We start from the raw sequence: 12,963 nt of genomic DNA, 5'->3' as shown, positions 1-12,963 counted from the left end.
AAAGAACTCTTGGTTTCACATTGTTTTTTTCTGACTCAGCATTTGAATACCATTAGAATGACAATATCTTTTTTTTTTTTTTTTTTAATTCTGCAGAAATTCTCCAGCCACAGATACAGGAACTGAAATATGAGTCAGAACACAAATGATTCAAAACTCTCAGCAAGTCACAAATGCCCTACCACATTCATATCACATTCTTATGAAACTGTTTCCTTTTACTCCAGACTGAAACAAAAGTAGGCATCTAAAATGCAGGTCTTCATAACCATAAATTCTTAGAATTATTGAAGTTGGAAAAGACCTCTAAGATCAGAGTCCAACTGTTAACCAGTATAACAAATGTGTTCAGTACTAAACCACATTCCCAATGCCACCTTCACACACATTTTGAACAATTCCAGGATAGTGATTCCACCACTTCCCTAGGCGGCCTGTTTCTACATCTGACCACCCATCTAGTGAAATACTTTTTCCAAATATCTAATCGAAACCTCCACTGGGGCAACTTGAGTCTGTTTCCTCTTGTTCTGTCACTTGTTACCTTGGAGAAGAAGTACCCACGTGGCTACAAACCTCCTTCCAGGGACTTGTAAAGAGAGATGAGGTTCCCTCCCAGCCTCCTTTATTCCAGAATAAGCACCCTCAGCTCCCTCAGGTGCTTAGATGTGTGCTGCAGACTTCCCAGTCTGTGGTGGTACAGACCCACCAATGATACAGATGTACTGAAAAATCAGAACAAGTGACACATCCTTTCAACAAGTATGGATTTCTTGACTCTGAGATGACTATCTGGTGTAAGGATACTGTTCTCATTGGAACCAACAAAGGTGAGAATCATCTTGCATTAACATGGAAACATGGAGCCAGTGATCCACTGCCCTAACACCACCAACCACCACAGGCTGAGCTGAGCAGTGACTTAACCACCCTGCAGAAACATAACTATAATCACCAATACAGCAACAACAATAATCAGGAATACACAGAATAAATATACATAGAATAAATCCATGCTATGAAGAAAAAGAAACATTTCCCCAACTGATACAAGTGAAGAAAGGAGCAGGTCTGTATTTCTTATGATTATTCACTATATTTTTGAAGGACAGTTTCATCTGATGACAGGGCAGGTGAGTGGGACTGAATTGAATTTTACTTAGTTAGGTAAGCATTTTGTACCCAATTCTGTAATGTAAGTTTAATATTATTGGTGATTTTAACTGCCTCATATGTCTCATGAGCTGAGATTAATATGAAACCTGATATTCACTTATTATTTGCATTTGCACCAAAGTACCCTTGTCTAACAAGTGTGAGAATGTTCTTTTTAAATTTAAAATTATTTTAGTAAATCCTCAAGAAGAGTTTTATAAACAAAATATAATTTTATATATGTATATATATATTTTTTAATATTTTCTGAAACAGTAGGGACAGTGTGGGATTTACCTCTCTTGCGCTCAGCATCATAAATTCAACCTGCCATCAGTTAAACTAAATGAATTGCACTGTTTATAAAGGTTGAAAGAAGAATTCTATTCTTTTGTGCATGATCTCCAACCACAAGTAGTTCATTACAGTAAAGGCAACTGATAACCTTTTTCTGTACCACACACAAATCGAGAAAATGCTGTACAAACTCAACATATAGATGTGAAGGTTGCACAGGGCTTATGCCTTTGCCCAGCACTGAAAGCAACCACAACCTCAAATAGAACTGCAGCTTGCAACCCATTTGAAATGTTATTCAGTTAAGCTCTATTTATTGCCATCAAAAATAGCACACATAGGGACAGACAAAACAGTCCCGTTTCACAAAGCACAACCGGGATCAGCTGACTGGAACTCACACTTATGTTCATCGAAGGGCCGTATTCTCATTTTGTGCTCCTTGTTCCTATTTAGATTTAATGGTAAATGTCTTTTCCTTATCAACTGTCAAATTGTCAGAACACACTTTGTATGTTCGAGGCTGGAGGATTCAGGGGGTGTCAGAGGAAGGGGGAGGACCATCTGCTTTGTTGACAGAAGTTTACTCCCAATATTTTATACTGAGTAATTATTCAAGGTCCCTTGTATTTTGTGTCTCCCAGAGAGGAGGTATTAAAAATGCCCACTATTAAACGCTTTTCACAGAAAGCAGGATTTTATGACCCTGTAACTGCAGGATCAGTGGTTTTACACTCTTTAGCCTCTGCAATAATGTGTGCCTGGTTCCCCCATGCAGGCCATGCTGTGGTTAGTGTTGATTCAGTAAACAACATTTTGTTTCATCTCCACGGATATTAGGTCTATAGAGGACAGATTGCATTTGCTGATAGTGCCTCATGGTCTTAAAGCACACTTGACTAATTCTAGCTATCATTTGTTGTTTGTTGTATTTTAAACGAGGGCAGAATTTTTTAAGAGAGATAAAGTAGAAGAAAGAAGAGCAAGGAAGAGATGTGAACTGAAGCAAAGACAAGAGAATATTTCAATGGCATCAAAAAATTAAATGAGGGAAAAAAACTGCTCCAAACCCTTCTTGAGTGATTGCATAAAGGCAACATTTAAAGGAAAAACCCACTCAGGTGGATACCTGAAACATAAATGCTTTTAGCTTCTATTAAGAGAATGTGTAAGTTTTTTTTTTATTTTCTATTTTTCACTCTTTATATTTAGATGCCATGTTCATTACTTATGTGGCATCTGAACACATTATTTTCCATCCCTTGGACTTGCACATGGTGCATGAAATCTTATCACATCCTTTGATTGACTAACCTCATTAAGAAGTTTACATAAAAGATACAGGTGAGAGGCAAATTTGCCTGAAATTACACAGCTGCCAGTGAGAACAAAGGACTGGATGCAGGGATCTCTTTCAGGGCTCTATTCCTGTTTTCTTTGATTATTCCATGCAGGTCAGATCTCCATGGAAAGAAAAAAACCAACAAACTTATGTCACATTCTGATCTTTTGTCTACCTAAGTGTAACAATGGCACTGAGGGAGATGGGATATCGGTCCCTTCCCAATTCTGAAAAGGTAGGCAGACAGTGGCAGAAGAGAAAAAGTAATGAGTCTGTCTTGATCACCAAAGGGATAATCTCACAGCATGCCAACTTTATTCCCAGTAGTTCATTAGCCTATATCAGTTCTCAAAGAACACACTAAGGTTGTCTTTGTGGTAGCATCAACATTTTCAGCTCAGGGAAGTGAAGCACTTTATATTGAGAGATCAGCTTAAGGTAGGGCAACAGCTCATTCCTGAATAAACGGTGACAAAGGTAGATCTTCCATCCTCCTGTTACTTATTTGCTTGCAGAAGAATTACTTAGAGAGGAATGTCAGTACCCACTACCAAGACTCAGACTTCAGCCTTTGAGTAGAAGACTTAAATCTTAATATATAGTTACTGATCTGACCCCTTTTTCATTCCTGAGATGTGTGCTATGCACATTTGCCCTGTCTGAGTCCCCTGGACTGGGATTCATAAGCCATCACTCAGAAACTTCAAAATTTCACCATTGCTAGGGTCCTCTCAAAAATTATCCACTAAAGTTGCATTCCTGTCGCTTCCTAACGGGCTTTGTTGTTGCTGTTGATGTTGGGGTGTTTCTGTTTGATGGGGTTTTTTTAAGCTCTTGCAGGAAGCTCTAGTCAGCTTCCAAGCATCAAAGATTCAATTTTTGGTGGCCATATCTTCATTTATAAAATTATGTCTTCACCACTGTCCTTGGCTTTCAGGTTTTTTTAGCAACAGCCAGTGTTTCATCCTTGTAGAAAAAAAACAGTAAGGTCTGATTCCTGAGGTTGCACCATCCTCTTCTTTCAAGCTGTACCTATCTGGATAGAAGATCATAGAACCATAGAATGTTAAGGATGGGAAGGTACCTTAAAATATCATCTAGTCCCAAGCTCTCTGTCTTGGGCAGGGCCACCTCCCACTAGACCAGGTTGCTCAAGGCCTTATCCAACCTGGTCTTGAAAACTTCCAGGGTTGGGGCACCCACAGACTCCCTGGGGAATCTTTTCAGGTGTCTCACCACCTCCACAGTAAAGAGTTTCTTCCTAAAATCTAACCTAAATTTGTTTGCTTTCAGTTTGTACCCAGTCCCCCTTCTCCTATCCACTATAGATGCAGAGTCCCTCTCTGGCTTCCCTGTAGCCCCTTCAGATACTGAAAGGTTCCTATAAGTTTTCCACTCAGCTTTCTCTTCTCCAGGACGAACAGCCCCAACTTTCTCAGCCTGTCTTCATAGGGGACATGCTCCAGTCCTCCTACCAATTTTGTGGCCTCCTCTGGACTTGCTCTAGCAGTCCCATGTCCTTTCTATCTTGAGAGCACCAGAACTGCAGTCAGTTATTCAGATGGGGGTCTCACAAGACTAGAGTAGATGGGGAGGATCCCCTCCCTTGACTGCTGCCCATACTCCTTCGGATGCAGCCCAAGGATACATTTGGCTTTCTGGGCTTTACGTTCTCACTGCCGGTTCAAGTTGTTTTTCATCGACCATCACCTACCGAGTTTCTCTCTGCAGGGCTGTTCTCAATCACTTTCCCACCCAGCCTGTAGGTGTGTCTGGGATTGCTGCAATCCAAGTGTAGGACCCAGCATTTTGCTGTGTTGAATTTCATGTTGTTTACACGGTGCCCCCCCTCTAGCCAGGCCTCTTGTAAGGGTCCCTCTGGATTCATCCCCTCCCTCCAGTGTGTTGACCGCACCATAGAGCTCAGTGTTGTCAGTGAACTTGCTGAGGGTGCCCTCGATCCCACTGTCCCTGCCACCAACAAAGATGTTGAACAGTGTCAGCCCCAGCACTGACCCCTGAGGGACACCACTCATCACTGCTCTCCCATGGACAATGAGCCATTGACCCCAACTCTTTGTGCGGTTAACTCAGATTATCTAAGTTAATTATTATCCAGTATTCCAGCTCAGAGAAAGATTTGTACCTCTTTTGACAACAGATGGCTGTCCATTCAAACATATTCAGTGGTACCCACGTTCATAAAAACCCACCAGAATTCACACACCCTTCTTGCGCACATTATCTGCATGGTCATAAGAAAGAAAAAAATAAACATAAAGGATGGAATGGAAACATTAGAAATATTGAATACCACTAATGAGATGTCTTTCCTGTCCAAGTTACCCAAGATCATTTTTAACCCTGAATAATCTTTGCTGGAAGTAATGTCTCTCAGTACACCTGTCTTTCTATCTATTTACATAAATATATACATAAAACCAGTCTCACTCACAAACTTCCCATGACAGTAGTCTGCTATATTTTTTCCACACATCCTCACACACTCCCCTCCCCTCTTTACCCCTACCAAGTAACTCCTGCTGGGGAGATGCGCCAGCCAACTCCCTTGATGTGTCCTGCCCCAGAGATGGCAGCCAGATGGCCTGACATCTGCAGCAAGAAGAGCTGGCAGGTCGCCCTGAAATCTCCCACTCAAGGGAGCTGTTGTTATGTACTGAAGTCCTTATCCCTAGAAAGACTTCTTTGAATAAAATATATAATACATTATAAAATGCAGTAAATCCTGAAGAAAAGGAAAGCAAATAGTATTTTGAGACTACTTACCACAGCCTCAGAAGCAACTTTTCCCCATGGGCAATATTTGCAGTGGAAGCCCACCAAGTCTGTCATCATTCAGTATTTAAACACAATATGTGCCATAACACACACCATGAATTGCAATTTTTGTTAACACGCATTAGAGGAGGCCATGGTATGTACAAATGGTAGAACAGAAGTGGATCAACCCAAAGAGGAACAATTACAACTTATGAATGTTGTGTCACTTCTCATGATCACGATTTAAGTACATTGCACTGCTTCCAGAGTATGCATTTTGGGAACTGTGTGGGAATTCAAACACTTTTCAAACAGAGGCTGGTTTGTACTCCATTATTACGAGCTTATGTAGAGAGACAGAGAGATTGACAGAGTTCTGAGAGGGCAAAAAAATAGAGTGAAATAATGTTAGTAACATAAAATATCTCTTAAAACAGTATTTTTTTTCCTAAAGCTATGAAGAATGTTGTAGCTTCAAACACCCCCTGTGCAGGATTCAAAGTGCAGTATTCCTAAGGGACAGCTGGAATCACCCTGGCCCTCTTAGAACCATCTCTGTTGCTATCTCCATTGAGTTTCTGGGTGTTCACTCTTACATATAACACAGGCTCTGAGAATACTTTCTTGCTGGAAATGTAAAGAAAAAAGAAAGAAAGAAAGAAAAGAAAGAAAAAAAATAAAATGAAAAAAGAAAAAAAGGTGTCTGGCAAATTGCCTTTTTAAAGTAATCTAAGTTTGAAGAACAGTTAGAGGATTTGAACAATAAAATAACAAGAAAAATAGAGAAATAGAGAAATTATAGAAGAAACAGCAATCAGCATATCTTAGTATCAATACAAATTTTCTGCATATATCACGCCTTTGCAAGAGCTCTACATGTGTGTATAAACATACAAAGCTCAAATCTGAGCTCTGAAGGACCTCTTTATTTCAGATGCAAATCAAAATGTTATCTGTGCACTCATTCTCAACCTAGAATTCTCCAAAGGTGAAAACCAAGTTAAAGGTTAATTTTGCTGCAAGAGAGCAAGACACTTTTTGCTAAATTAGGAGATAAAATGCAAGCAATACCTGAAAAAAAAAAGAAAAAAAGCACTACCAACATAAATCACTCAAACCAATCCACAAGTCAAATATGTTACATGCATATTTGTCACCTTTTGTTGTCCAAAGCAATATCCACAAACTCGTTAGTGTTTTCCCATATAGACAGCCAGGCAATAGATTCTAGCTATTTCATACAGCTACTGGTAACATCTCTTGCCCAGAAGGCAGTGACAGACAGAGAGAGAGAGCATAGAAATAACTTTCACAGTTTTTGTGTTTTCCCAGCTATCAATCAAATTCCCTCTGACATTGCTTCATTTATGGATTATTGCAAAAACACTGAAACAATGTGCAATGATAATGTTGTAAAGCTACAGAAATGAAATTGGTAGGAGTAACCCATTTCTCACTGTGTTCCCAAGCACCTCTCCACTCTGAATCCCCAGCATTGTTTAAGCTTCAGTTCTATATAAGAAAGCTAATCAAATGACACTCAGGAAAATTGACTTGGGTTTTCAATCTAGTTTCAGATCTCTATTGTACTTATTTCAAATAGCATTTGTTATTCTCTGCATATCCTTAGGAACATGCCCTGTCAAGAAATGCCATACAACTTCAAACCATGTTTTTTCCCACCTCTATAACTTTTTATGTATTCCCTTTTTACATTTTATTACAGCATAACATCTAAAAATGAAATAAAGATTATAGGCAATGCTTCAGGACTTGTAGTTCTGTGGCTTGCCCTGAATATCAAGTATTGTTGATAGGAACTTGCTTCTATACCACTATAAATTGCCCAAATCTCCCCACTGACCATCACTGTAATTATTTCTGTTTGGAAATGAAAGATTTGATCGGCAGACTGATTTTTTTCTTTTCTTTATATTTCCCACTTCCTTTCTTGTCTATCTTTCCCCCATTCACCTGGACTATGCATTTTCTCTTGATAGTGGATTTAAAGATTAAATCTGTATTTATTTACCATAGTTATCTCTAAAAGTAAAAGAAAAAAACAGATTGCAGGGAAAAAAAAAAGTAAAAGGAAACGGGAAAGTATGAAGGAGGGAGGGAAGAAGTCATGGGGAGAGAAAATGCAGAGAACAGCTATCCCAGCTACTAATTTAAGATGGACTTTTTTTTTTTTTTTTGAAGTACAGAAAAAGGAAATAAATAGAGGTAGTTACTCCCTTTGCATCCAACACCTAGGGGTATTGGTAGGATAGGTAGTGAAATTTAAAATACACTTCCTACACTTTATTGCCCAAATGTGTCAGAATCAGAACAATAGGTCAAATTTAGTGCCAGCAAAAGCCATGTTTGAGGAATAACTTACAATTTAAATCCAAACAAATCAGAAAAGAAAAGCCAACACATCAGTAAAGAATAATCAGTGTCAAAGCATGAATTAGAGGTGCAGGCCAAAAGTACCTGAAAGGGGAAGATTCAGGGGGTTTTGTGCAGGAGCTGGGTTCAACTCCAAGGTCAACGACAGAGTTGCAATAAATGGGAGTAATTTCTTTGTGTCAAAGGAAAATGTCAGGGAGAAAAACTAGAGTTTGTTATTGTTTTATTTTCCTTTAGACTTTGGACCGAGACTCAACTGTTGTGCAGCCTCCGTTTCCAAGACTGCTATTGATTTTCCAGGAGACAGAGAAGTGCTGTTCTCCGCCAGGGCCTGGCTTTTCTCCTGAGCAGAGGAAGAATAATGGTCCTTTTGTCCTCATTTCTTTACACAACATCTACCCTAACCAATGTGGTGTTGTGCAGTGGGTAGATCTGCATCACTGGGATATTATACAAGTGAAAAGCATGTTGTGGTGCTATCCAGAAAGGAAATTTAGAGCCTGAACAAAAATGTGGGGATGATAAGAAAACATTATGCCAGTCTGCTAACTAGGATTACAAAAAAGCCTTTACTAAAGCATCATACTGATGGGTCTAACCTGCTTCTGAGTATAGAATTTGTTCCTTCTCTGGGAGATCTTCATAGGGGTTTCTGTTTCTCTGCATTGTTTGAAGGTACCTCAAAGCTGAGAATAATCTTGACAAATACACCAAGAGGTTGAAAAATAATTATTTTTTATTTGTATGTCACTTATTTCAACTAATTTGTTTAAAAATTCACGAAGAAGAAGTTTTTAAATTGAAAAGTGCCAAACACTTGTCAGATACTGACAAACTGGGGATTTGCTTATCCACAAGCAATATGAATTCTCTGTTTTTGTGAGGTGTATGCAGACACACACACACACACACACACACACACACTCTCACAAAAAGATATTTAATATCACTGAAACAAAGCTCCACTTTTTTGCTGCATTAATTGTTAAATTTCAGAGAATTCAAAAATCAAACACAATATTGGTAGAATATTAGAACAATTGCATAATCAGTTTCTTTAGGTTATAATATATAAATAAATATAGTTATATCTTTATGTACTGTTAATTTATTGAAAAAACAAATTCATTGTACAAGCAGGTGATTCATGCATATCATACACACACATACATTTTAGATAAATGCACTTCCATTGAGGACTTATATATATGTATGACCTGGTTTTCATGTATCTCCTTTCTGTTCTTTTTAAACACGGGGCAATGTTTGCTTTCTTCCATTTTTCTGGTACACTCATCTCTAAGTTTTCAATGAAAATCACTGAAACCACTTCAGAGTTCTTCACGGATGCTGATGTGATATTCAACCAACTTAAAAGCAGAATACATACCAGTATGCATATAAGTATATGATACTTGTTTAAATGGCATATTAGGATAATCTTGTGATTTTTTAAGCAAATTTGTTTAAATGAGTGGCATATACTTATGTGAATGCAAATAATGCCCTGTAACTTTCACTATTTTAGACTCCTTGTCCACCATCCAACAACATAAATTTTATTAGTTGCCTAAAAGCAGCTGCTTCCAATAGCAAATTAGTTAAAAAAAACCCCAACAAAAAAAAAATTAATCTTAATAGGGTTTAATTGAACAAATTTCTCTGTGGCAGGATGAGCATGGTCATTTTTCTGGCCCTTTTTCTTCATATTATCATATTTTATGAACTTTTGTTGTATGGTTGCTTTTGTGCAATTTTGTTTCTTTTTCAGTCTGCCTTTGTAGTCTCATGCTATTCTCTTTATAGACTTTATACAGTGAGGTGTTATGGTCAACACATGCCAAGTCAAGACCATTGCAGTTGAACCAGATCAACCTGTTGATCTGAGGGAAGAGTCATCAGCTTTTCTCAGGGGCTGGTTTGGATCAGCTCAAAAAGCGTCATGTGGAAAGGACAAGTGAAGTTGCAAAGAATGAGGGAACGTTTGTCATATTTTCACCAATAGCACATTAGAGATCAGCCCAAGCTGGCTTTGAAATTTCTTCCCAGTTCCTTATTCCCTTCTGTATTTAAGATCAGTAGATGCGTATTGGTGTAGGAAATCTTATCCCTTGCTACAGTTTCTGTTCTTCCTCCGTATTAGAATTACTTTTTCTTTTTCTATTGTTTATTTAAAGAAATAAGCTTCCCTATTACTTTTCTTTCATAACATACTATTATCCAATTCTCTGAATTTATTGAAATATTTCTTTCTGAAGCCTTATTTATGAATTCTTTTATTTTCTCTTCCTCCTTCTTAACTATCATGAGCTTTATCTTTTTGTGGTGCTATTTGTCTTCTAGATTGTTAATCGGTTCCTCATTTTGGACAAGATGATTCAATTAAGAGCCTCTGCATAGAAATGAATTATTCTTAGCACGTCCATGGGCTGGGGGTAGTTTCATTCCACCAGCAAAAGCTGTTTGTTATGAGTGTACACGAATGTCTATTATGGAAGCCAGTTGAGGCTGAGGTTTGTCTCCCTGAAAATGTTTTTAATTTTGCTGTGTGTGACTCAGCTAACCCACCAAGGCTCCTTTCATACTCAGGGGTGAGAAACAGGCACTTTCAGATGAAAGCACCTGTTCAAGTACAGTTCTTCCTTGAAGTGCCTGTTTCTCTATTGGACTCTGAAGAGATTGAGCCTGAATAACTCAGATGTCTAACTTTTGGAAATCTACAGTTAATGAAGTAAATCCTGTTACCAATGAATTGAAACATTTCAAAACCCTAGTGAAATTAGTTCTGAAATTGAAACCTAATTTTTAATCTCCTACAGGCTTTGGACTTCAATCCATCACTAAATTTAAGAATCTGTATAAATATTCTTTTTAATCCTACTGCAAGAAAAATTTGGAATGAATATAAAGGAGCTGGATATGAAACAAGCCACCTTGTTTCCTTCAGATCAGCTATAGTATGAAGCTTGTGTGTTCCTTCAGATCAGCTATAGTATGAAGCTGAGTTCCCTTGAACCTTCTATAGCATGGTGCTGAAATTATATCTGCCCTATGTATTTTGCTTTTAATTTAATTTACAAACAGAAGTTCTTCCTTCTTTTTTTTTTTTTTTTTACACTATCTGCTTGTTTATTTTTGTTGTCTTCCTCCCTTTCCTGTTCTCTTAAGATGGACAAGTAAAACTTAAGTTTCCTCTTCTCTCTCTCCCCTGATATTGCCACAGAGTTATGCCCAGTTATTAGAACATATAATTCACTTGGCCCTCCAACATTATTCTTAGATGGCCAATAGAGTTTTGTTTGTGTTCTGTTTTCAGGACAGCTGGAAAACACAAAGCCATTGTCTATCATGCACATGTCTATCATATATGCGGACTTAGGGCAGACTCATCTTACTTAGGACACTGCCAGATCTCAGTAGGTTAAAGTCAAATTACAGCAGTTTATACCTACTGAGAACCTGCATGATAGTCTTTTCATTGAGAAATGAGGCTGTGATTTAGGAACATTCTGGATAACAACATAATAAAGGGGCTTTTTCTATTGTTAGCTCTAGAAGAAACATTGAATTGTGCCAATTAAAACAGTACGGGACTGGACTTCACGTGAAACTAAAACATGTCATACAGAAATTAGGACTTCTGACTCCCACTTCTCAAATCTGGGTTACTTCCATAAAAACAAGGAATTTCTTTTTCTGAGTTTACCTATCTGCAGCCTAGGCATAATGTTTTGTCTCTTGGCTCTTTCAAGGCTTAATTAATGAATGCATGTTTTACAGCTAGTTGAGAACCTCAGATAAAAGGGTCTATAGAAGTGCAAAGCATTATTATGTTGCAGGAAGCCTGATTTTCTTTTCCATCAGAAAAATAAGACTTTCTGCAGACTTAATTGGTTTTTTTTTAAATTTATAAAGAGGATTAAGAAAACTGAGCCTATCTAAGTCTCCCTACTGGTAAATAAAAAGAAAAAGAAATAAAGACTAGAAGCACAGAGAGGATTTATAATTAAATAAATAAATATATCCAAAGGGTAATACTCAAGTAACTGCTTAGAAAATAAAGGGCAAGATTTTCTGAGCTGTGAAGTGGTACATTAACAGAAATGAAAAAAAAAAATAAATAAATTTACAAGGTTATGGAAAGGAAATGTTGGAAAGAATCACATTTCAATCAGTTATCTTAACTCGTTTTGGTGATTCCCACAGATAAAGGAGAGTTTAAGAAGATCAGTGAAGACAGATCCACTCTCTCTATGGTGTTAGTTATTTAATAGTTCACATAGACATTAAGGAATCATTTTGTGTTACCCAAAGGGAAAGAGTACGTCTTTTATTTTGAGTCAGTTGGAGAACACTATAATGGTAGTAAGGCACCAGAAGATTAAAATCAAATCTCTTACAGATGGAAATCAGCAAAGCTCCATCTAGACTAGCTCCATTGTGCAGCCATGTCAATTGATGGCAGCTAAAACCTGGTCTTCAAATATCACTGTAACTTTGTTCTTCACGTTAGGGTGGCCAAAAGGATAAGCTTTCTTCTGGGTTTTAAAGGACTCGGTGCCAATTTGTTAATACTCCTCTCACTACATTTTTTTCATCATGTTTTGTGTTTTCCTGTTACCAGCTGAAATCCATGACAACACATGCTGGAAGAAAGAAGCCATAATGAACTGGTGTGTTATGAACCCTAAAATAAAGTTTTTCAGATTATATCCTTTGTTCAGTTGGGGCATTTGGATTTTAAATTTCTAAGTCTTGTGGGGTTTAGAATTGGTTGGGAAGTTGAAAAGCTATTTTTGTGGTATTTTTTAAAAGTCAGAGTTACATTTATTCTCATTTGTTCAAAGTCAGATACATTTTTAGCCTAGTTTCCTGAGAACAGGGAGTATATATCACCTTTTGATATATGCCTGTACACTTACATACATCTCTTTCTGTTTTGCACCCAAATCTAAGAAAAATGTGAAGAATAATGTGATATTAATTTCTTTCCA

The sequence above is a fragment of the Coloeus monedula genome, assembly GCF_965178545.1.
Source record: "Coloeus monedula genome assembly, chromosome: Z".
NCBI classification, from domain to species: domain Eukaryota; kingdom Metazoa; phylum Chordata; class Aves; order Passeriformes; family Corvidae; genus Coloeus; species Coloeus monedula.
The sequence above is the reverse complement of the archived record's forward strand: the minus strand, read 5'-3'. Positions refer to the sequence as shown.